Source organism: Corythoichthys intestinalis, chromosome 14 (assembly GCF_030265065.1).
Source record: "Corythoichthys intestinalis isolate RoL2023-P3 chromosome 14, ASM3026506v1, whole genome shotgun sequence".
Taxonomy (NCBI): domain Eukaryota; kingdom Metazoa; phylum Chordata; class Actinopteri; order Syngnathiformes; family Syngnathidae; genus Corythoichthys; species Corythoichthys intestinalis.
The window spans coordinates 26,829,873-26,851,581 of record NC_080408.1 but is presented as its reverse complement, the minus strand read 5'-3'; the positions used below and the strand labels follow the sequence as shown (position 1 = coordinate 26,851,581).

General features: G+C 39.5%; 2 protein-coding genes and 1 long non-coding RNA gene across 5 annotated transcripts in view; 2 read left to right on the top strand and 1 right to left on the bottom strand.

The window, feature by feature from the left end:
• The window catches only part of rab2a (RAB2A, member RAS oncogene family), a 54,292-nt gene extending 45,578 nt beyond the window's left edge, over window positions 1-8,714 (top strand). The window contains exon 9 of the mRNA XM_057857363.1: window positions 3,220-8,714. The gene's annotated coding sequence lies outside the window, so the exon portion shown is untranslated. The remainder of the gene's footprint in view (window positions 1-3,219) is intronic.
• chd7 (chromodomain helicase DNA binding protein 7) overlaps window positions 1-21,709 on the top strand; it is a 142,086-nt gene that overhangs the window by 6,685 nt on the left and 113,692 nt on the right. The gene's annotated exons all lie outside the window — the stretch shown is intronic.
• LOC130929822 (uncharacterized) lies at window positions 18,998-19,397 on the bottom strand. The gene is made up of 2 exons (XR_009066959.1): window positions 19,120-19,397; window positions 18,998-19,085 (listed from the first exon to the last, which is right to left on the bottom strand). It is a non-coding gene; the product is annotated as an uncharacterized LOC130929822 (long non-coding RNA).

Below are 21,709 nucleotides of genomic sequence, written 5' to 3'. Positions count from 1 at the left end.
GTATCAAATTTTAAACTCAAGTTACTCGAGTATTCGTTTCAGCTCGTCTATATTGTTCTCACCATTAGAGTGAGCACCAGCAGAGTAGATAAATAAATCACATATCACTGGAGTGAAGTATGTGAAAAAAACTTAATGATGCACATTGATACGACTGAGTATTAGGGCCAAATAAATACTTAAAAAAAAAAAAAACAGATTAATGTCGTAATATTGCTACAAGAAAAGTCTCGTTATTACGGTGGGGTAATGTAGCTGTGAGCCGCTACGCACTTTACATACATGCACCTTAGCTGGAAGCTACGACAAAGCATTAGTATAAATTGTTCTATTTATTCAGGCATGAAAATCTCTCACTTTTCGGCGAAATTCACCGTTTTGAAGTCAAAAAGGATGACTTACGTGAATCGTGTAGATCCGAGGAGAAAAATTTTAAGGGGGGGGGGGTCGTTTGTAGGCATGTGCCAGTTACCTTCACGGATTACCATGCTATGAAAACGTCGCGGTTACAAAACCACTAAAATTTTCCGTCATACAGTAGTACGTATTCGTTATTTTTCATGTGTCGAAAATGCAGCCAGAATTAGCTTGGCGCGGCAGCGCTTACCCCGTCCCGTTTGATGCTGCGTGTGTCAGTGACGCTATTCCAGCAAACCCAAAAACAAGCACTCCAAACGCAAGGCGTAAATTCTTCAATTTATTGATCTCTCAAATCGTGGTAACTGAAATATACCAAATGAATACATTTAAAACGTTGTACACTCGTATTTTTCCACATGTGAGTAGCTTCAACAGTTTAGCTTCATGAAAAAGTTCGTCAAAAACAAAACACACATTTTCCTTTCAAATTCAATACACAAAGTTACTAAAAACTTACAAAGACGAATGATAGGCAAGACTTAGCTCGGACAGCAACTTCATTGAGGTTAATCACAGCCGCTGAGAGAGAAACAAGTTTGTATGCGGGGAGGAAAAAAAAAAAAGAGCGTCAAAGATCGCTAATTGCGACAGATGATCTTGTACTAAGCACAAATTCACATTCGCTGGAGGAGGTAAAGTATCACTCCCAATTGTTTTTAGATGAATGCATTTGCCAGCATATTGAATTTAGTGAGTAATGGTTTTCGTTTTCATATTTTGTGGTATGACAAAGTTACTGCCGTTCGTTGCAGCTTGCGTTGAACACTGCCGGAGCGTCCGGTGAAAAAATAGCTCCCATTAAGGTAGCGTCAAGCTTGTGTATTTAACGGTAATATAAAAGCAGTGTTGTCAATAACGCGGTATCGTAATGCGTAACTAATCTGATTACTTTCTTTCAGTAAAGAACAATCTAACGCGTTCATTTTTCTAAATCAGTAATCTGAGTAAAATTACTTTCCTTGATGCCTGTGCGTTACTATTACTACATAATGTGTGTAGAATGAAGAATACTGTAGTCATGGGAGTGACATCACATGTCACATTTTTTAATCGGGGACGGAACAAAAAGGGTCACGTGTATTACCATGATGCGTGAGCGCTGGGAGTTTGCGGCCAAAACAACATAGCCTTGCTACCTCGCCAGGATGCAATGAAATAGGCAGGAGATATACTACAAACGGCTGCATTTGCACACTGGAAACACAGCCATTACTTTACATTTTTGTCCAGTAAAGATAACAAAAATATCTCCGTGCGCTGCGAACTTTGCGCTGGCTCAAAAAGACTGTCGACCGCTATAAGCATCCAATTCAAGCACCACTTGGAATTACAGCACAACAGGTAACACGACAGCCAGGACTTTTTGATACTGCTCGTGCTCAATCCTCGGTTCAAGCTCAGTTGTTGTTGAGGGTTTTGAAAGCTTAGGTTTAAAGAAATTCTAAATATCCATCTTGCCTCCTCAGCTGTAGTTTTGGCTAAGCAATGCAAACGGCTGTCTCTAAGGTTCTATAGTCACATGATCTGTTCGAAAAATAATTTGGACCCATTATGAAATACTTTGAAGGATTCCTGTTCATTTTATTCATTTTTGTTGTTTGTTTTATTGCTCTAAAACTTTTATAGACAACATTTTAATGGCCATATTCAATGGTCTTTATTTTAAAGGGGAACTTCAGAATTTTTTACATTAGGCTTAATCTTTGAGTTAGCCGGGGTTTAATTAGTCGTTGGAAATGATTTGAACAAATTCTGTGCAGTTTGACAGTTATTTGTTAGTTTCAGGGCTCCGGAGTGGCTAAGCTAGCGCGAGTCAATGGTGGTTGAAATCAACTCCTTCAACTAATCAAACCCCCGTTAACTCGAATATTAAGCCTTATGTGAAAAATTAAAATGGTCAAATTCGCCACATGTAGGACGTTTTGCCGACGGCGGACATTTTGGCAGAACACCGGAACATATTTACTCCACACCTTTCTCACCTTTTTAACCCCTGACCCATTTTCATGCCTGTTTATTATAATTTGATGTAGATGTAGCAAAATAATAAGGATTTCTTTATTTGTTAAAAAGATTAATATTGTTGATTTGAACAGAGGCGCCTACGTCAAGTACGTAGCTGCTTATTCAGCTACATAAGCCCGACATTAGCCCCCAGTACTCAGTCGTACGACCCACATAAAGGCAACTTCAATAAAAAAAAAAAAAAAAGTCGTTAAATGGACTTACGATCCGCCAGCTTGTTGTTTCATGTCGTCTTCCAAAATTATACCTGGGTGATGGCGCTTCAGGTGTTAATTTACTGCCGACACGCTGCCATGGTATGTAAACTTGGCATTGACTGCACACGACGGTGTGTACCCTCCTTTGTTTCGTTGAAATAAGTCCATGCTTTGGTTCACTTGAGTGCGCTTTTTTGTCTTTGTGCCTCGTTCCCCGACGTAATCCCGAGTACCCGCCATTCTTAACTTTCCATGCATATTTTTTTTAACCCTTTATTAACAGTCGACGGGATGTTGTGGTCGTCGACGCATTTATGTCATTGATGACGTTGACTAGTCGGGACGGCTCTAGAATTAACCTATTTAGATGCGTTCACACTGGCCAAAATTTGTTCATGTCGTGCAATGAGGTCCCATACAAAGTCATTATAGTCGTGAGGTTAAGGGCGACAGGCCTCACCTTGGATGACGCGCAATGAATGTTTGCGTCACAAGAAGATTGCTTTGGTTTATCATTTTGAGAACGATTTCAGCCACAATGAGGAAACGGCCAATCAAATACTTTTTCTCATTCAAGTGACTTCAGATGCTAAGTAACTACCTGCCGGTGATGTAACCCTGCCTCAACCTTCGGTGAAAAGTTCAACAGTATGACAGCGTACAGTGGCACCTCTACAATGAATTTGATACATTCCAGGACCTGTTTTGTAAGTCGAAATGCTCGTATGTCAAGCAGGATTTTACCATAAGAATACATTATAAGTCGATTAATTTGTTCCACAGCTAAATCCTTCATAAATACTGCAAGTCACTTACAAATAGCAATTACACATAGCAAAACAAAATACGAATCGGAATAAAAATAAAACGGAAATTAAAAAAAAGTTTTTATTGCCACCTTTAGTGGTACTTATATAATTTTTTCTGCGGAACTATACTGTAGTTATGGTTATGATGTTCCATGAGGGGAACGTTTTTGGTTAAGGAAAAAGCCGGCGGTTGTTAGTTTTTACCTGTGTCCATGCTAGTTGACTTGTGTGTAACGTTGCTGCTGGAATTTCAATTAATAAAATAATGTCACCACCTCAGGGTCCGTTTACATGGTGACGCTCCGATAATATGACAAATTTCATGTTTGCATATATATGTTTCCACCTACATTTGAATGATGTCACAATTCCGTGTGAAAACGATGTAGTTTTCATACCAGGCCCTAGGGGGCAGTGTAGATTTACAACGTGAAAGCCAATGACGCACTTCCTTGACGCCAACAACCTCCTCAGCCTGGAAGACAATATACTCGCCCACTCCAAGCAATGGCATTTTTCCTTTTTCAATTTTACGTTGGATGTCAAAAGGACCGTATGTTGATGTGTTCGTAAGTCAAGGTACCACTGTATTAAGGCCAAACAAATTAAGAAAAAATAGGACTACGAGAATAGTCATATTACAAGATTAGTCATATTACGAGAATAAAGTCAGACATTGTAATATTACGAGATTAAAGTTGTAATATTCATGAGGTTAAAGTTGTAGGGTGATTTATCGTTCCGTAAATATTGCAATAAAATAGTTGTTATGTAATATTAGGAGTAAAAAGTTGTAACTTTGCGAGATTAAAGTCGTATTATTTTTACGTTATGTGACCTGGAGTTTAGTTTCGCGGGCTCTGACCTTTGGCAACATAAGGTCTGTGTGAACACAAAACGTCTTTTGGCGATGGGCATAACGTGAGCAAGGTGTTATCGCGCGATGGTTTAACTTAGGTGTGAATGCAGCCTTAAACCCGCGGGTCCCGGACTAAACATGAATTTAAGATACTCTGACAGGCAGGAACACAACAGGGGAATAAATTTTTCCCTTACTTAACGATATGTTATAAACATAGGCATTTTAGCAATTTAACTCATTGGCTGTAATTGATAGCGCTACACGTCCAATTAAGCCTGGGCGATGTGACAAAAATTGTTATCACGATAAAAATGTTCTTATCAATTCATCAATAATTATCATGATTTTTTCTTTCAAACATGAAGTTTGATTTCTGCCACTGAGTGCAAGTTGACAAAATCCAATGCTGATTTAACCAATCTTTAATGTCAGAACAAAGATTCATGCACGGTGACAAACTACTACACAGCATTTCACAAATATGAGTAACATTGCACAAAATTAAAAGTTAACAAAATGCAGACCATTGCACATGGAGTAATCAAAATGAAGAATATTGCACACAATCTGAGGTAGACATGCAATCCCCCCCAAAATTAAATAACCATGAAGAGACAAACTAATTTTAATTTGCACTCAGCAACATGTTAAAACCTTTTGTTCATAAAGTCTTAAGTGTCTGACAATGTCAACAATGTCCATTTTCAGAAATGTGACAGATAAGCAAATAAGACAGCCATTGGTTTAAAAGTTGCAGGGCAGAAAAATAAGTCTGTCCTTAGTATCAGGCTTTAATGCTGCTCTATGACGGGGAATGTTCCCTCCTGTACTGAAAGCCCTCTCAAATATAGCCGTCACGTCGAAACGTCGCCCCCCTTCCCTGGTGTTCAGGTGGTGTAATTACAGTTTAAATCAACTTTTATTAGACTTTTTTTTTTTTTTTCTGTTGACAAAAATTATATGACGATAATTATTGTTTTATCGCCCAGGGTTACGTCCAATCCATTTTGACTGGAAGGGTTGGTAGTGATCATTTGCTGCCAGCTTTTACTGTCAAAATGGATTGGCTGTCTAGCACTATCAATGGCACTGAAACTTGAGCTTTCACTGCTAGTCTTTCCAGCTCAAACAAATTGGACGTCTATCACCATCAATGGCAGGCAAAGAGTTAAGAGTGGAATGCACACACTCATGTTCTAATAAATTGAAAATTAAAGCAACATCAGAATTAGTCGATGGATTCAAACCACCACCAGAATGAGGCCAACCAAATCAACTAATGAGAGGCTAGCAGGGGCGACTGATAGCCTGCTTGCAACCCCAGATGGAAAATAAATGTACTTCTGGCTTGTTCTACCAATAAGTCAATAGTGGATTTAATGAATGTATCTGCAGATCCTGCAAAATGCATTTGAGAAGCTGCCATCCTTTTGCGGGCTGTGTAGCCTACGAAATAGAGATGAAGAGTGCCACCTTCGTCCCCCAGGCTGTTGGGCTCATGAACTCTATACTGAACTCTGCTGCTCCCCCCAACCAACAAACAGACACACTCTATTTTGAACTATTCTTCTTAATACCGTGCCACACTTGTCTCCTTTAAATGCCCCTCATCGAAGTTTCGGAATCATGCCATCAAAAAAACAATGTTTAAGGCTTATTTTGTTATTTATGGTTGGAGTGGAACAATGACTTATCTCTTTCTTTGCTCAAATAGGATTTGGGTATGCTTCTCTGCAATGTGATAGTCTTAGATTTTAGTCAGGACTTTCCAAATATTTACTAAAACCACTATATGTAGATGATCTGGTCAATGTAGTAGGTATAGACCCTACTCACGTGACGTCACAGCCACGCCCCCGCGCCATGTTGTCCGGCTACTCGTCATGTTAATGCATTAGCGCTTCGTAAATTCCTCCTATTATGGCGTGTTTTTCTGCTCGTTAACATTAATAATCAAAATGGTGAAGTCGTGCGTGGCGGTCGGTTGCAAAAACAGAAGATAGACGGAGAGACTTGAATTTTTACCGTATTCCGAGAGACCCGAAGAGGAGACAGAGATTGACTGCTGCAATTCGACGAGAAAACTGGGCTCCAAACGACTACCACAGATTATGTAGTAGTCATTTTATATCTGGTAAGATGCATTTAATATATATTTAGAGGGTTTTGGGCTGACAACCATAATTAAGATCATTGCTAGGCTAATCGCCGACAACATACACTCAGACGTTGTGAATGAACTACCTGAAAATATATAATTATAAAAGGATAATCAGACAGTTGTCATACATTTACAATTTCACTATTGAGGTCAAAAGCCAAAAAATAAATTCAACTAGGGACAATCTGGAGTAGTGCTATCGCACTTCATATTTATTACATATTATATATGTATATAGTGAGAGTGCTATCGCTAAACCATATAAACATTAAAAGCCCTAGCTCCACTGACAAATGATATGAAATACATTAGACTTGACAGTGGATGTTAGCAAGAACAAAAGATTTTTAATTAAAAATTTCGTAACTCACCTTCCGAGCACAAGATTCCTGCCGAATTTTCGTGTACGAGGACCTGTTTCACCCAACCAGCAACGTAGCATTTATAAGCCTCCAAGCTCTTAAAGTTTTTCAAACTTTCGTGAGAATAGGCTGATTTTGTGTGGACAAGATAGTTGTAAATATCAGGATATCAGATGTCAGGCGAAGCCAGCGGGTCGAAAAACATCGATTTAGGCATCAAATACGGATCTGGCGAATGGATAAACGGAAGCTTTTCCACGTAACGCCTTTTATGCAACGCATCCAATGAGTTTACAGTGTCAGATAACACCGGGGCTTCCATGAATTGCTCTATAACTTGCTCGACTAATTGAAAACAATGAGAATAGGTCTAAAAAATAGGTACAATATGGCGGCCGGAAACAGCGACACGCCCATTTTGTGACGTAGGTGAGTAGGGTCTATAGAATGACGTTTTGGGTCTGTACTAGTGGTGCAACGGTTAGCGGTTCAAAGCCAAACCGTATGGTTCGCCCTGTACGGTTCAATATGCCTTTATGAACCGCGCCTTTTCGGTTTTGCAATTAATGTATTCCGAACGCTTCTGGAATGAATTGATCGAGCTCTGTGTGCCTGTGTGTGACGTGAAGCACCGCTGTGGAAAAATTCCCGCCCCGCAAGTAAATGTCGGATCGCTGTCAAGCACCTATGTAATAGAAGCCGAGTAACGCCCTCTCTCGCAAAGTGAAAGTGAAACAAGAAAGAAAACAAATGGCTATGGCGAGCGGAGGAGTGGAGAGACCGAATTTTGAGGAAGCACCCGCTTCTTTCAAATCTGCGGTGTGGCAACATTTTGGTTTCCCTGTGGACTACAATGCGGAGGGAGAGAAAATATTTAAAAAAAAAAAAAAAAATTGCAAGCATTGCTCAGTGCATGTTCCCCATGCTAATGGCAACACTTTTATAACATGACTCCGGCACCTAAGCCAGCATCACCCACAGATATCACTTTCTCAGGGCAGGACAACCCCGAAGATGACACCAGTGAAAACACACGGCGGGCTTCGTTAATTTTTGTGCAACGCTTGACCCGTGTAACATTATTCCCTCGCGGACATATTTCTCCAACGTAATTCCTCTACATTTATGAAATGGCACGCAAAGCCATCGAAGATGATTTCGCTAAAGCACATAGTTTCGCCCTGACCACTGATAGTTGGACGTCCTGTGCTACAGAGTGCTACTACCTAACTGTAACGGTCCACTATAATTCATACCTGTCAAGTTGTACGGTCTCGTCGTAATTTGTACAAGTGAGCACTGATTTTTAAATGTGTACGCCGCACGTTACGTTCAAAATCTGCAATCTGTTTTTTTTTTCTCATCTGTTCGGATTTGGTCACCGTTTCTGCAACAAGACAATGTTCATTAATACATTGGTTGAATGACGCAAGAAAGGTCAGACACGGAGAGGGAAGAGTGTTTGTTGAGCAAACGCGATGCTAGGCTAGGTGGCTCCAATATTTCCTGACTGTAGCTGACAGCATACAATCTACGCCTAGATACCTCATGCATACCGAACTACATGCGAAATGGCAGACTCGGTAGCGTTGGTAAACAGCTGCCATTTTAGAGCAGTAAACTTCTTATAAAGGCTCTGTTGTAGTAAACTTTCCGAGCGAACTTTTTATCTAAAATACTCATAAATCGGCAAAATCTTGACTTGAGTCTACCTTTAAAGGATGAAACAGTTTTAAAATTTTCACATGTCGAAAGTAGACAGAAGGGAACTAATGCAAAAACGGGAGCAATTTGATCAACTTTAACGATTGATTCACAACATTAAATGACCTCCAAACATAGCAAAGGTTAATATGTTTTTGGGTTTGTTTTTTTTTTTTTTATGAAAAAAAAACATGACAGGTATCACCAGTTACTTTGCCAAGTAACTTTTTTACTACTGTGTGTGTATTTCAGTAGTCAGTTACTACACTAGCCAAAGAGCCAAGAGGCATTTTCACAGTCGAAAATGTTTACATTTTAAGTGTTTATTTCATTTTTTTAAAAAGCAAAATAGAGGCAGTTTTTTTTTTTAACAAAAAAAAAATAAAGCGAAACGCAAACCGAACCGAAACAGTGATCCCAAAACCGAGGTTTAAACCGAACCGTGGGCTAACTGAACCATTGCACCCCTAGTCTGTACTACCCAGGGAGCCTGCAAAGAGGTTGTTTGGCAATTTTGTTTCAGTCAAGCAAAAAAAATATGACGCTCAATGTCAGAACAAGGAGCATGTGGTGAGCAAGAGGTTAAAGTGTTTCATTCAAGCTGTTTTATTTCCCAGTTGAGAGTTATAACAATTGCAGGTTTTATTTAATCAAACCACATGCACTTTGCCTCCATAAAAAAAAGTTAAAAAGTATCGACATAAATTAGAAAAGTCATTTAGCTGAAAGATTCAGTGGGGTGTATATAAATCTGACACAGGTGTCTTCTCCGGTGAGCAAAAAAAGCAGCAGGAGGGAGAGTGATTTGATCGGGACATCTCTAGTAGTGCTGCAACGATTTATCGATTAACTTGAGTCATTCAATTAGGGAAAAGATTGGAATTTTGCTGCTTTGAGTATTTGTTTAAGTAAAGTGGCGTTGTAATGGTTTGCTTTGAAAGTGTTTGCATTTAGTTTTACTGATTTGAGTGGATACACTGCCCTCTAGTGGCAACAGTGAATATGACACAACTCATTTCACATGGCTGAATCCAGCTGCTCCCTGTTAAGAGCAACATACGTCAAGTTTTTGTTTAAGCTAATGTTTATTATGCATTCATAATTTAGTTTATAGGTATATTTAGCCGTTTGTTTTTTGTGGGAATATGTGTTTGTACCATTTGTTAAGAGCATTGTTGAAAAAAAGTTAGCATTTTATAGCGTTTAAGCTAGCGGACTTTTGCTATGTAAGTTAGCCAATTGTTCTTTTGTTGTACTTAGATCCTCATTTATTTGTTTACTTTATACCGTTTGAGGTTCAGCTCAGGTATTTTAGATTTTAATGTTCCTTATCCGAATACTCGATTATTCGAACTGACTAGTTTATCGATTCTACTAAAATAATGGATAGCTGCAGCCCTAATCTCTGGTTTGTTGGCTTGTGGCTGGCGTTGCGTTGGCGCAGCACATTAGAAGTATTTAAAGTATCAATACTTGGTATTTGGACATAAAAGGTCACGATATAATGCCAGATGATATTTTTTGCAGCTTTAGTTTGGACTCTACTAACCCATCGCGATAATGTTTGTTGGTGGTAGCAAGGCTCTTTTTCTGTTTACAAAAGTAGCTTTGCCACCCATCAGACTGCATTACGTGTTGTTGTAAGTCTGGCTGGCTTGTGTGGCTAAATATTTTATTCATTTTCTTTGCTTGCCACTCACCACTAATCATAGCCCCAAATGATGGTGAATGACTTGCCATTCTGACAATTGTCTTCATTACCAAAGTAGAATGAGTCGTAGTAGTCATAATTAGAGCTGACTTCCAAACTTCGCTTCCTCTAATTTCTATGCCAGGTTTCCGTACCTAAGCAGGGAAAATAATGTGCATGTTCAGATGAGTCTGTGTTAGCAGTGAGTTACCACCCGTCCTGTTTTATTCCCCAGAATGTGACAGTTTCACCCAAAGCCCTTGGAAATATTATTTAGGTTTAGCAGGAAGAGCGTTAAAAGCATTTTGTGGCATAGGTGCAAAAGAGCCCTAGAAGCAAATCTGGTATATGATACCCTTCATAAAATAGGCCCAAGTCCCCATGTATGTGATTGAGGACAAATATTTTCAGACTTGAGAAAAGTTCAGACTTAGTGTTATGAGCCGCTCAAGATGCTATGTTCGCCAGACTAATGATGAAAATGGCATATTTGGATAGACATAAATTGGTAATTGCACCTTTGTATTAAGTGAACATGAATTTATTTATACTAGAAGGTTGGTTGTGTCAGATTTTGGGGGAAAACCTGGCCTTTTGACTCTGTTTTGAAGTACCCTCACCTGCCAAATACCTCAAAAACCATTCCGTCTTCAAACTTGGTTGTTTTCCATGTCATAGGATGACTTTGATACTGCCACTACACATTTCTTCATATTTTCAGCACCAATATTTTAGTCAAGTTTGGGTACTTTCACATTACACCAAGAGGACCAGGGTTTGGTTGGAGAGCTACCTCACAGCAACACTTGCAAATGACTTGTTGAAAAGGTTCAGCGTTCACACCGTGCCAACCGAATGCCACCAGTTTTAGCGTGTCCCGCCAGGTGTCCGTTGCAGCACTGCCAGCTGCTCCAGGTGAGCTGGTCTATCAGTAATGATTTAAAAGGAAGCCCTGAGCGTCCGTCAATTAAGGCGTCCAGACGGACACTCCCACAGTTGGTTTGCACGTATCTTTTAACTTTGGCTAATAATACATTTTATGAGGAAAGAAATGCATATAACTAAAACTAAATAAGTGAACCAAACAATAATTCAGTTCCAATTGAACCGTTACACACTTAGGAGTGAATGAGTTTACTCATCTACTGCCAACCGTTCCCAGAACGAGGAACCCTGCTCGTTAGGCATATCAGAGCAATATCCCAGTTTTCAAGCCCAGCGGAATATTGTTTACTATGACTGTAAACACAGAGACTCACTCCTTTCTCGGGGAAAAATGTGTTCCTCGCTTTGTGTATTCTTTAGTAATCAGCAGTCATTTCCCAATCTAATAAAGTTATGAGAAAAAAAACGTTCTTGTGAACAAGACGCAGTGACTTTGAGATCAAATTTTTCCCCGTTTTGAGACGAGCTCGAAATTCGGAAGATTATGCATTTCAGATTTTACTTAGAAAAGCATCTAGTTTTTACATTTGACAAAAATATATGAACTGTATTTGCTATGTATGTATATGTATATTTACAACTACTGTATACCTATTTGTGTTGTGTATAATGCACAAGTATCTGGGTCAAAATATCAATTGGTGAACTCATTTTCCTGCCAATGACTGTGATGAACGTCCAATGTATTGTGACTGGGACGATCAAAATGGATTGGACAGCCACTTAAAGCTATAGACAGCACCTAGTACTATGTATGTGGTTATGTATACCTTCATGTGAAATATGGTTGCACAAATTGTTTTAAGGATTCTAATTGTGCATTATTCATAGAGAAAATGTTAAAACACAAAAAAATGACGCCACTTAGTACTGCAGCCATCGTGTTACATACATGACATCTAGAGGTGCACGATGATTATCTGTCCAATAATTATCAGTCCAAAAATAGGAATTATGACGTCATCCCAATAAATCCGATAACATTATTAATAGGCCCGATAATATATAATATTTTTGGCACTGTATCGGTGGATTGGGATGTGTGTTTTTTTCCACTCCTGTTTTGCCAGTATATTATAAGTTTTGTTACTGTTGCTCATTTTTCAGGGGAACAAATCGTCACTGATAGTGACTGATTGATTGTGATTGACTCAAATTATATTTATTTGAAAAAATAAATATGGGCACTTTATTAGAAAAGAAAACTGTTCTTGTCTTTGTTTTGTGCATTATAATAATGTTCATGTCATCATGAAAATTCTGGTTAGAACACTTGAAATAGGTAAAAAGTAGCTAAGAAAATAGTCACAGTTTCAACCTGTTCAGTGTGTTGTGATCTTTCCCCATCTGGGACTCAGACTGATTCACTTGCTGATTATATTAAAGCTTGTTTCTCTAATAGCCACACATACTACAGTGGGTAGCCAATGCGTGACAAATAGGCAGGGCAGGCTAGATTCAGACCTCAGGTTTTGATTCACAATTCCGATTTTTCTTATATTTTTTTGGTATGCCTGTTCAGACTGCCTTTTTTCCATTGAGCCCGTTGGAGAATGCACACTTTCACATCCAACACGCGCTGAGCGAACTGATCCGCATGCGCAGAAGCATCAAAACAAATGACTACACTCTACATCATTCTAGGGTGATCATATTTTGATTTCAAATAACAGACATAAATAATCCACGTTTAGTCGTGTATTCAAAGTTTATATGGATTGATAAAACACATGCACACACGGCATGCATTACACACACACACACACATACGGTCAGTTTGCCCCACCCGACTCTCGGCCATGTAAGCAATATTGAAATATTGCTCATTTGGTGCACAGAAAGAAAACCGAGCATTCTAAGGCTTATCCTTTTTTCGATTTTATGTTTATGACTGGTCAAGCCCGCCTCCTGCCTAAAAGCAGAGTTCAAACTAGGCAATAACGGTAATGCACCGCTCCGTTTCGGCCGTCCTCCCTGCCTCTCCTGCTTTATGCTGACGTAATTGCTGCATGAATTCCAATTTGGGAGACTTTTGAGTCCAGACCGCGGTCACATTCTGGAAAAATGTGGTCCAGATAGGATTTTAACCACATACGAAAGTGACCTGGATCGAATTTGGAATAGTCCACTTCTATGCGACTTGTCTCGTTCAAACAGTCAAGTTAATGCCTCACTCGAGTCAGAAAAACACGAAAAAATCTGATTTGTGCATTAAGCCTGAGTTATACTCCCGCGTTGCGGTGACGGCGTAGCGACTACGGCGTCATTCGACATTCGATAGTTCTGCGGTGAGGGAACGCGTTGCTCTGTAATTCACCGCCAAGCCACTAGAGGGACGTGGCGTTATGTTTGTACGGTTTTGGGGCATGCTTGTTTACTTCCGCTAGTCTAGTCGGAGAAAAATAAACAGTGCAAGATGGAACTCTTGAAAGTAAATATTCTGCTCATCAACACTGAATAAATATGGAACATACAAATGTTGACGGGCAGGCGACGCAGAAGACGGTTTCGAGGTGGTCTGGCCGACTTTTGATGCCGCACAGAGAGTTTTAGACTCGGGTGGAGAGAGCTAGCTGTGGCGGCTAGCTTCAAACTGGCGTCGAGCACTGCGTTCAAGGTCTGCAAAGCCCTCCAGCCTGAGTTGTTTGCCGTGTCCTACAACCAGCCTATGGGAAGCCATAGCAGATTTCTGGCGTCTAGGGAACTTCCCAAACTGCGTTGGGAGGCTTGATTTTAAGGTTATCATAAAAAGCACCGAGGCACTCTCAATCAGTGATGATGTATTGTGTGTGTGAACTGTCTGTTATTGAAAATTAAAGATCAAAACAACTCTTTTGACACCAAATCTGTGATTTATTCTTCATATACTTGAAACATATGTACACAGTAAATGATGAAGTGCACCAACCAAAAATACGACATAAAGTGATAAAAAGTTGGCAGTTTTTGGCCGACTGGGTCACCGCTTCGTGTGGCCACTCGATTCCAACCACCCACATCTCGAGGGTTCTTCCATTTATTTATTTTTTCGATCACCGACCTTGCCATTTGGCAATCACAATAATAATTTCTTGACGAGACTTGCTCTTCGATGATACTCCCGTCAGCTTGGTCCATTTTTGCGTGTAGAAAACAATGTTTGATTCTATTGTGCAATGGCGGTGTTTTCGCGGTAAACCGGAAACAACAGTCTGAGCGGACCAATCACAGTCCGTTTTCGCTACGTCATACGCGTCTACGCGACGCGAAGGTTACAAAAATCGAGAGGTGCGCGTCAGGCTACGGTGTAGGGTCGTAACTCGATTCTTCCTTGACGGCGTAGGTCTGACGCGGAAGTATAACTCAGGCTTTAGGACCTGCGGTATGAACCTAGCCTAAGTTACTCACATTAGATTAGCTAGAATAGTACTTGCATTTAACTCTTTCAGTGCCATTGACAATGATAGACGTCTGAACATGTGGCATCCTTCGGCTGTAAATTTAAATTCCTTTATCATTAATAAACGTCCCATTCATTTGCAGTGGGAGGGTTGGCAGCAAGCGAACATTTGTGCATTTGAACAAAATCTTAATTTGATGGAAAATGTTCGTTCGCTGCCAACCCTCGCACTTCAAATGGATTGTCGATCGCCGTCAACGACTTAACGTTACCTACTTCTACTTCTAGGAAATTCTTTTTATGTAGATTTTTCTTTACTACTGCATATTGAAAAAATAACATTCTGTGTCTTTTCACTTTTTTAAACAAAATTCTTCCCGCTGGAATGCATCTGCTCAAGGTCTTGCCTATCCCGTTAAACAGTCATTCAGTACCAACCGTCCGACTTCAAATTGAATCGCCGTCCATCGCAATCATTGGCAGCCAATAAGTTTAGCACGATCGAATCAACACCCAAAAAACTGAGCAACGTTTAGCGTTGACATATTTTTTGTTAAAAAAAATGGATTTCATTTAAATGTCAATGTTTCAAAGCATCAAAATTGCATTGTATTTTTTAATGGCTTTAGGTAAAATGTAACTGTTGAATGTGTACATAAATCAATCGAAGGCTCTTGAATTACTGTAAATCGCTGCCGTCTTTGTAGGCTAATATCAAACTGTTGGTTAAAGAATTGCCATTTTATCATCATAACCATCCCGTTTTGCACAACCATGCATGTTGGTATGTATGTATACGTGTGTGTATGTGTGTGTGAACTTTGGATGAAATTGTTGATTTGCACCCCTAGTGGTGTGCATGTTTGCGTTGCGACCTCTACACAGTCAAATGCATGCAAGGTTATATGTTTGCGCATAGACTTCATAATGTATTGACATGACACATTCGCCATTCACTGTGTCACGGTTACTCCGCTTCATTTATTAGCAGCCGGTCACGTGCAGCGATCTAACGCCGGATTTAGGTTGAAAAAATATGAAAGCTATACTGTATACAAACAGAAAGGATTGTCTCGGGAGTGATTTGTTCGAGGGTTCAAGGTAATTATTATATTTTTCGTACCATGCATGCATTTTGAAACATTGTGAAAAAAAATCAATGGGAGAAATTAGCCGCTACAGCATTGGCATTATACTTCGTGATATTTACGTAAAATAAATAGTACCTGCACTTTTTTTTTTTTTTTTTTTTTTTGCTTTTAACCAAGACTGGAGATAGTTTTACGTCCATATCTATAAAAAATTCAGGGATTTAAGCATTTATTCACAAGAATTTTGAACGGTAAAAGCTCTTTGTTTGTGTTTCCACTCGGTCAGCTTTGACGGAGATAGGCCCCCGATGAATTGGCCCTGCTCCCTGTGTCATGTCAATACATTATGAAGTCTATGGTTTGCGCAACAATTTCAACTTCCTTCATTGGCCTTCCCATGCTTATACCATACATTTTTTAGCCCAACAGGAAGGAGGTCTCAAGTTCTCGCTTACTATGTACTTGTTGGTGAAGACATTGACTAAATTGCTACTACTGTATTATATGTGGACAGATCAGAATGAAATTTGGTATGTATATTCTGGGCATGAGTACGCATTAATCCTTATAGTGAAATGTTTTCTTCTTGGTTTTTTTTCATCTCATTAATTCCGGAATTGAAATTGCTGATCCTCCAGTATTTATGAATAGATCATAATGAAATGTGGTAGGTATATTCTAGGGATGTATGCACATCGATCCTCGGAACCCTATCTCTATTTTCTTTTTTTGTCTCAGGGATGATTAATCACATTAATTTCTGACTAATTACTTGTAGGTTCTAAAGTAGTCGAGGGAGCCAGGTGGTCGTAGTTCCTTATGAACTTGTTTGTATCCTCATCTTTCCATCCTCCATTTGTTGGATGGTTCAGGTTTTGACTTTGTTGTGCATGAAATCCAATAAGCTTTGCTTTTACACTTTGATGGTCAGTCAAAAAGAGGTCCAGTTTTCTAGGTCACCGTACCAAAGGCTGCTTACAAACATAATATACCGGAACACTACCGTATAACGTGACCTGGAATTGACCCAGCTCATGGCTTTCAGACATGGGGAAATGCACCTGTACTTTACCGGCTCCGCCGCCTTTATACTGGACAGAAATGTAGCAGTACTTACCAGCTTAGCAGCTTTCACATGCAGCGTATGACTCGGGCATGACAACATGCTCATTTAAGTCTTTGGATTCTGCTGACAAAATAGTTTACTGTACCGATCCGACCCATTCATTTGTCAGAGACTAGACTGAACAATGGCACATCCTCCATCACAACGTTTATTTAAAAAAATAATCAAATACAAAGAAAATGCGCTACGAACACTCGTACTGCCAGAGAGTCCCGCACCGTCACGTTCAAAAGTTGGGTCTCTTCCTATGCCTTAACCTCGGTGAGCAGTTTTCAGATCGAGTTTGTTAATAAGTTAGTAAATAAGTTATTCATCTGTGGCTTGTCAAATGTTATTTTATCTTTGGGTGAAGAAAAATAAGGATTGTATTGCAGTGCGCTGTGGCTACATTAGGTTTACGTCACCGCCCTCTGTACGGAACATTATCAACGGCATTCAGACAACCCATGAGCCGGTAATATACCGGACTTATGACTTTGTCACAAGCTGGTAAAGTTCCTGTAAATTGTATTTACACTTAGCGCGTACTGGTTATATACCAGTATATTACCAGACTTCTTTGTATGTCTGAAAAGCCCCTTTCAGACATACGAAGCTTAAGTGTTGCAGTGATATCTTGAAAACGGTGAAATGTCATCACCTCTGCTTGTTGCATGACTTGTAAATTACAGAAATTAAAACTGGAAAAATAACTTTTGATTGCTGTTTGGGATGTTAAAAATTTTTTTTTTGCCTGTACACTCTCTATCTTGCTATATACTGGTCCTTCTCAAAAAATTTGCATATTGTGATAAAGTTCATTATTTTCTGGAATGTACTGATTAACATTATACTTTCATATATTTTTGGATTCATTACACACAACTGAAGTAGTGCAAGCCTTTTATTGTTTTAATATTGATGATTTTGGCAAAAAAGTTTAAAAAAAAAAAAATCTAAAAAAAATTAGCATATCATGTAAAGGTACTCTTAAGAAGCTACTAACCTAATCATCTGAATCAACGAATGAACTCGAAACCCCTGCGAAAGATTCCTGAGGCTATTAAAAACTCCCAGCCTGGTTCATTACTCAAAACCGCAATCATGGGCAAGGCTGCCGACCTGACTGCTGTCCAGAAGTCCATCAGTGACACCCTCAAGCAAGAGGCTAAGACACAGAAAATAATATCTCAGCGAATAGCCTGCTCCCAGAGTGCTGCACCAAGGCACCTCAGTGGGAAGGAAAAAGTGTGGCAGGAAATGCTGCACAACCAGAAGAGGTGACCTGAGAAAGATTGTGGAGAAGGGCTGATTCCTGAGCTTAGGGGACCTGCAGAAACAGTGGACTGAGTCTGGAGTAGAAACATCCAGAGCCACCGTGCACAGGCGTGTGCTGGAAATGGGCTACAGGTGCCGCATTCCCCAGGCCAAGCCACTTTTGGACCTGAAACAGCAGCAGAAGCACCTGACCTGGGCTACAGAGAAGCAGCACTGGACAGTTGCTTAGTGGTCCAAAGTACTTTTTTAAGATGAAAGCAAGTTTTGCATGTCATTTGGAAATCAAGGTACCAGAGTTTGGAGAAAGACTGGGGAGAAGGAAATGCCTGAAGTCCTGTGTCATTTACCCAGAGTCAGTGATGGTCTGGGGTAGGAGTGGGAACCTCAGGGCACCTCACGATACGATACGATTCGCGATACAAGGCTCACGATAACGATTATATCACGATACAGCGATTATCGATATATTGGTCAGAAATTGGATACATGACATTCTACGATACAACTGTTGAAACGGAAAAAAAAAAAAAAAAAAAAAAAGATATTTCAACATAGAAAAAATACTGTTTAAGTCATTTATTAAACAGTGACACCTTTTCTGTGCAACATTGCTGTAAAATATAAATCTACTGCAAATTGTGCCCCTGCACATATAGAGGAAACCAACCACGACCACTGATATCTCTTGGAGAGATCATGATGAATGGCACCCTTAATTTCTTTAAAGTTTTAAATCTTTAAAAAAAATAAATAAATAAAAAGTGCTGTAGGTGTCAGCAGTTGAGCTTGGAGTGGGGCAATGATAAAATTGGTGGGTCTTTTCTTCGTATATGACCTTTGTTGCTTGGTTTGACCACTTCCGCTATCTGCTTCAGCATTTAAGATGTCAGACTTGCTCAGTCACAGTCTCCCTCACCTTAAAAACAACAAAATAAAACAAAAAATATTAGCTACTTCATATCGTTTGAGTTGAAATCCTGATTTTTTTTTGTGTTGGAAGTATTGAATTAAAAAAAATATGAATTGAATGTATAGAAATTAAAAATTCAATAATTACCTATTTTTAATATGTAGGCTACATCAATAATTACCTATTTTTAATATGTAGGCTACATTAATTATCATGCACATCACTTTATATATCTTGGAACCTATTCAAACCATTTTTATAGCTTATTGTATCAAAATGACAGTAATAACAGTTTGTGTTGTAAACTAGATGGAAATTGGTTCTCAAATAAATCGGTAAATTCATGTGGGCTTGTTCGATATTCATTTTCATCCAGTTTAGGGTCCTGGTTTATTTTATATCATTCAACACCAAATGTCATCAAAATAATACATGTAAATTAAAAAGTCAATTACATTCCAAAACTTTCTTATCTCAAGTGATGAAAGCGAAGCTCACAAACACCAGTGTCCACTACGTCACCAGCTCCCAGTGAAACTTATTTTTCTTAGACAATTCTTGCATACAGCAAAGTCCTTGTTCACCTTACTTCCTTTCTTGTTGGTGTAAAATCTAAAGTGTGTCCCCATGTGTGATTTGTAGCAATATTTTTCTCATTTTTTCCTTCACCATTCTCACGGAGCTTTTTTAGTTTTTCAACCCACTTGAACCTTCCTCTCTTCTTCTCTAGACAACTTGTGCGCACTTTACCCTCACCACCACTCCCGAGCGCCCCTAGTGGACCGCCAAGGAATTGCTCAACAAACATTGAGCACTTTACAGCATCCATACTCCATTGTATGGCCAATATGTTAAATAAAAGTATCGATTCTTGGCGGGAGCATATCGATAACCCATCGGGTTGCAAAATATCGCGATATATCGCTGTATCGAGATATTGTCACACTCTTAGTCTGGGGTGCCATGTCAGCTTCTGGTGTTGGTCTACTGTGTTTTATCAAGGCCAGGGTCAATGCAGCTAGCTAGCAGTAGATTTTGGAGCACTTCATGCTTCCATCTGCTAAAAAGGTTTATGGAGATGAAGATTTCATTTTTCAGCACAACCTGGCACCTGCTCACAGTGCCAAAACCACTGGTAAATGGTTTACTGACCATGTAATTACTGTGCTTAATTGGCTTGCCAACTCTCCTGACCTGAACCCCGTAGAAAATCTGTGGGATATTGTGAAGAGGAAGTTGAGATACACCAGACCTAACACTGTGGATGAGCTTAAGGCCGCTATCAAAGCATCCTGGGCCTCCGTAACACCTCAGCAGTGCCACAGGCTGATTGCCTCCATGCCACGCCGCATTAGCAGTCATTTCTGCAAAAGGATTCCCGATCAAGTATTGAGTGCACAGTTGATATAATTAATTGAAGGTTGACTTTATTTGTATTAAAACCCCTTTTTTTGTATTGGTCGACTGAAATATGCAAATTTTTTTAGATGGGGATTTTTGGTTTTTCTTGACTTTTTTGCCAAAACCATCAGTATTAAAACAATAAAAGGTTTGAACTACTTGTTGTGTGTAATGAATCTAAAATATATGAAAGTCTAATGTTTATCAGTACATTATAGATAATAATGAACTTTATCACAATATGCTTTTTTTTTTTTTTTTTAGAAGGACTAGTATTTTATGTGTATGTATGTATATACACACACACACACACACACACATATACACATATATATATATATATATAATATAATATATAAACCTTTCCTCACACTTCCCCATCTCCCCTGGTCTCAATCTCAGTTCCTCTACCAGAGGCCTGGGATCTTGAGGGTCCTGGCAGTATCTTTGCTGTTCCTAGGTCTGCGCTCTTCAGGAGAGAGATGCCTGATGTTTTCCTGGTATATGCTGAACCCAATTCTCCAGTGTGGGGGACACGGCCCCCAGTGCTCCTATGACCACGGGCTCTACTGTTTCTTGCACTTTCCAGGCTCTCTCCAGCTCTTTCTTAAGCCCTTGGTATTTCTCTAGTTTCTGTTGTTCCTTTTTTCTGATATTGACATAATTAGGGATGGCTACATCGATCACAATGGCTGTCCTCTGCTGCTTATCCATGATCACGATATCCAGATGATTACCCACGACCATCTTATCAGTCTGTATATGGAAGTCCCACAGGGTCTTAGGCCGCTCATTTTCCACCACCTTTGGAGGTGTTTCCCATTGCGATCTAGGGGTCTCCAGTGTCCATACACCGCACAGATGTTTCTGTGCACTATACCGGTTACTCGGTTCTGGCATTCCATGTATTCTTTTGCTGCCAGTATCTTACACCCTGCCGATATGTGTTTTAGCGGCCTCTTTGCACAGCCTGCACCTGGGATCCTGCGTGGTGTGGTATATCTGGGCCACTATTGCTCTGGTGCTGAAGGCCTGCTCGTGTGCTGCCATATTAAGCATACGTGTCTGTGCTATCTTTGTCCATAATACATACATATATATATATATATATATATATATATATATATACAGTGCCTTGCAAAAGTATTCGGCCCCCTTGAATCTTGCAACCTTTCGCCACATTTCAGGCTTCAAACATAAAGATATGAAATGTAATTTTTTTGTCAAGAATCAACAACAAGTGGGACACAATCGTGAAGTGGAACAACATTTATTGGATAATTTAAACTTTTTTAACAAATAAAAAACTGAAAAGTGGGGCGTGCAATATTATTCGGCCCCTTTACTTTCAGTGCAGCAAACTCACTCCA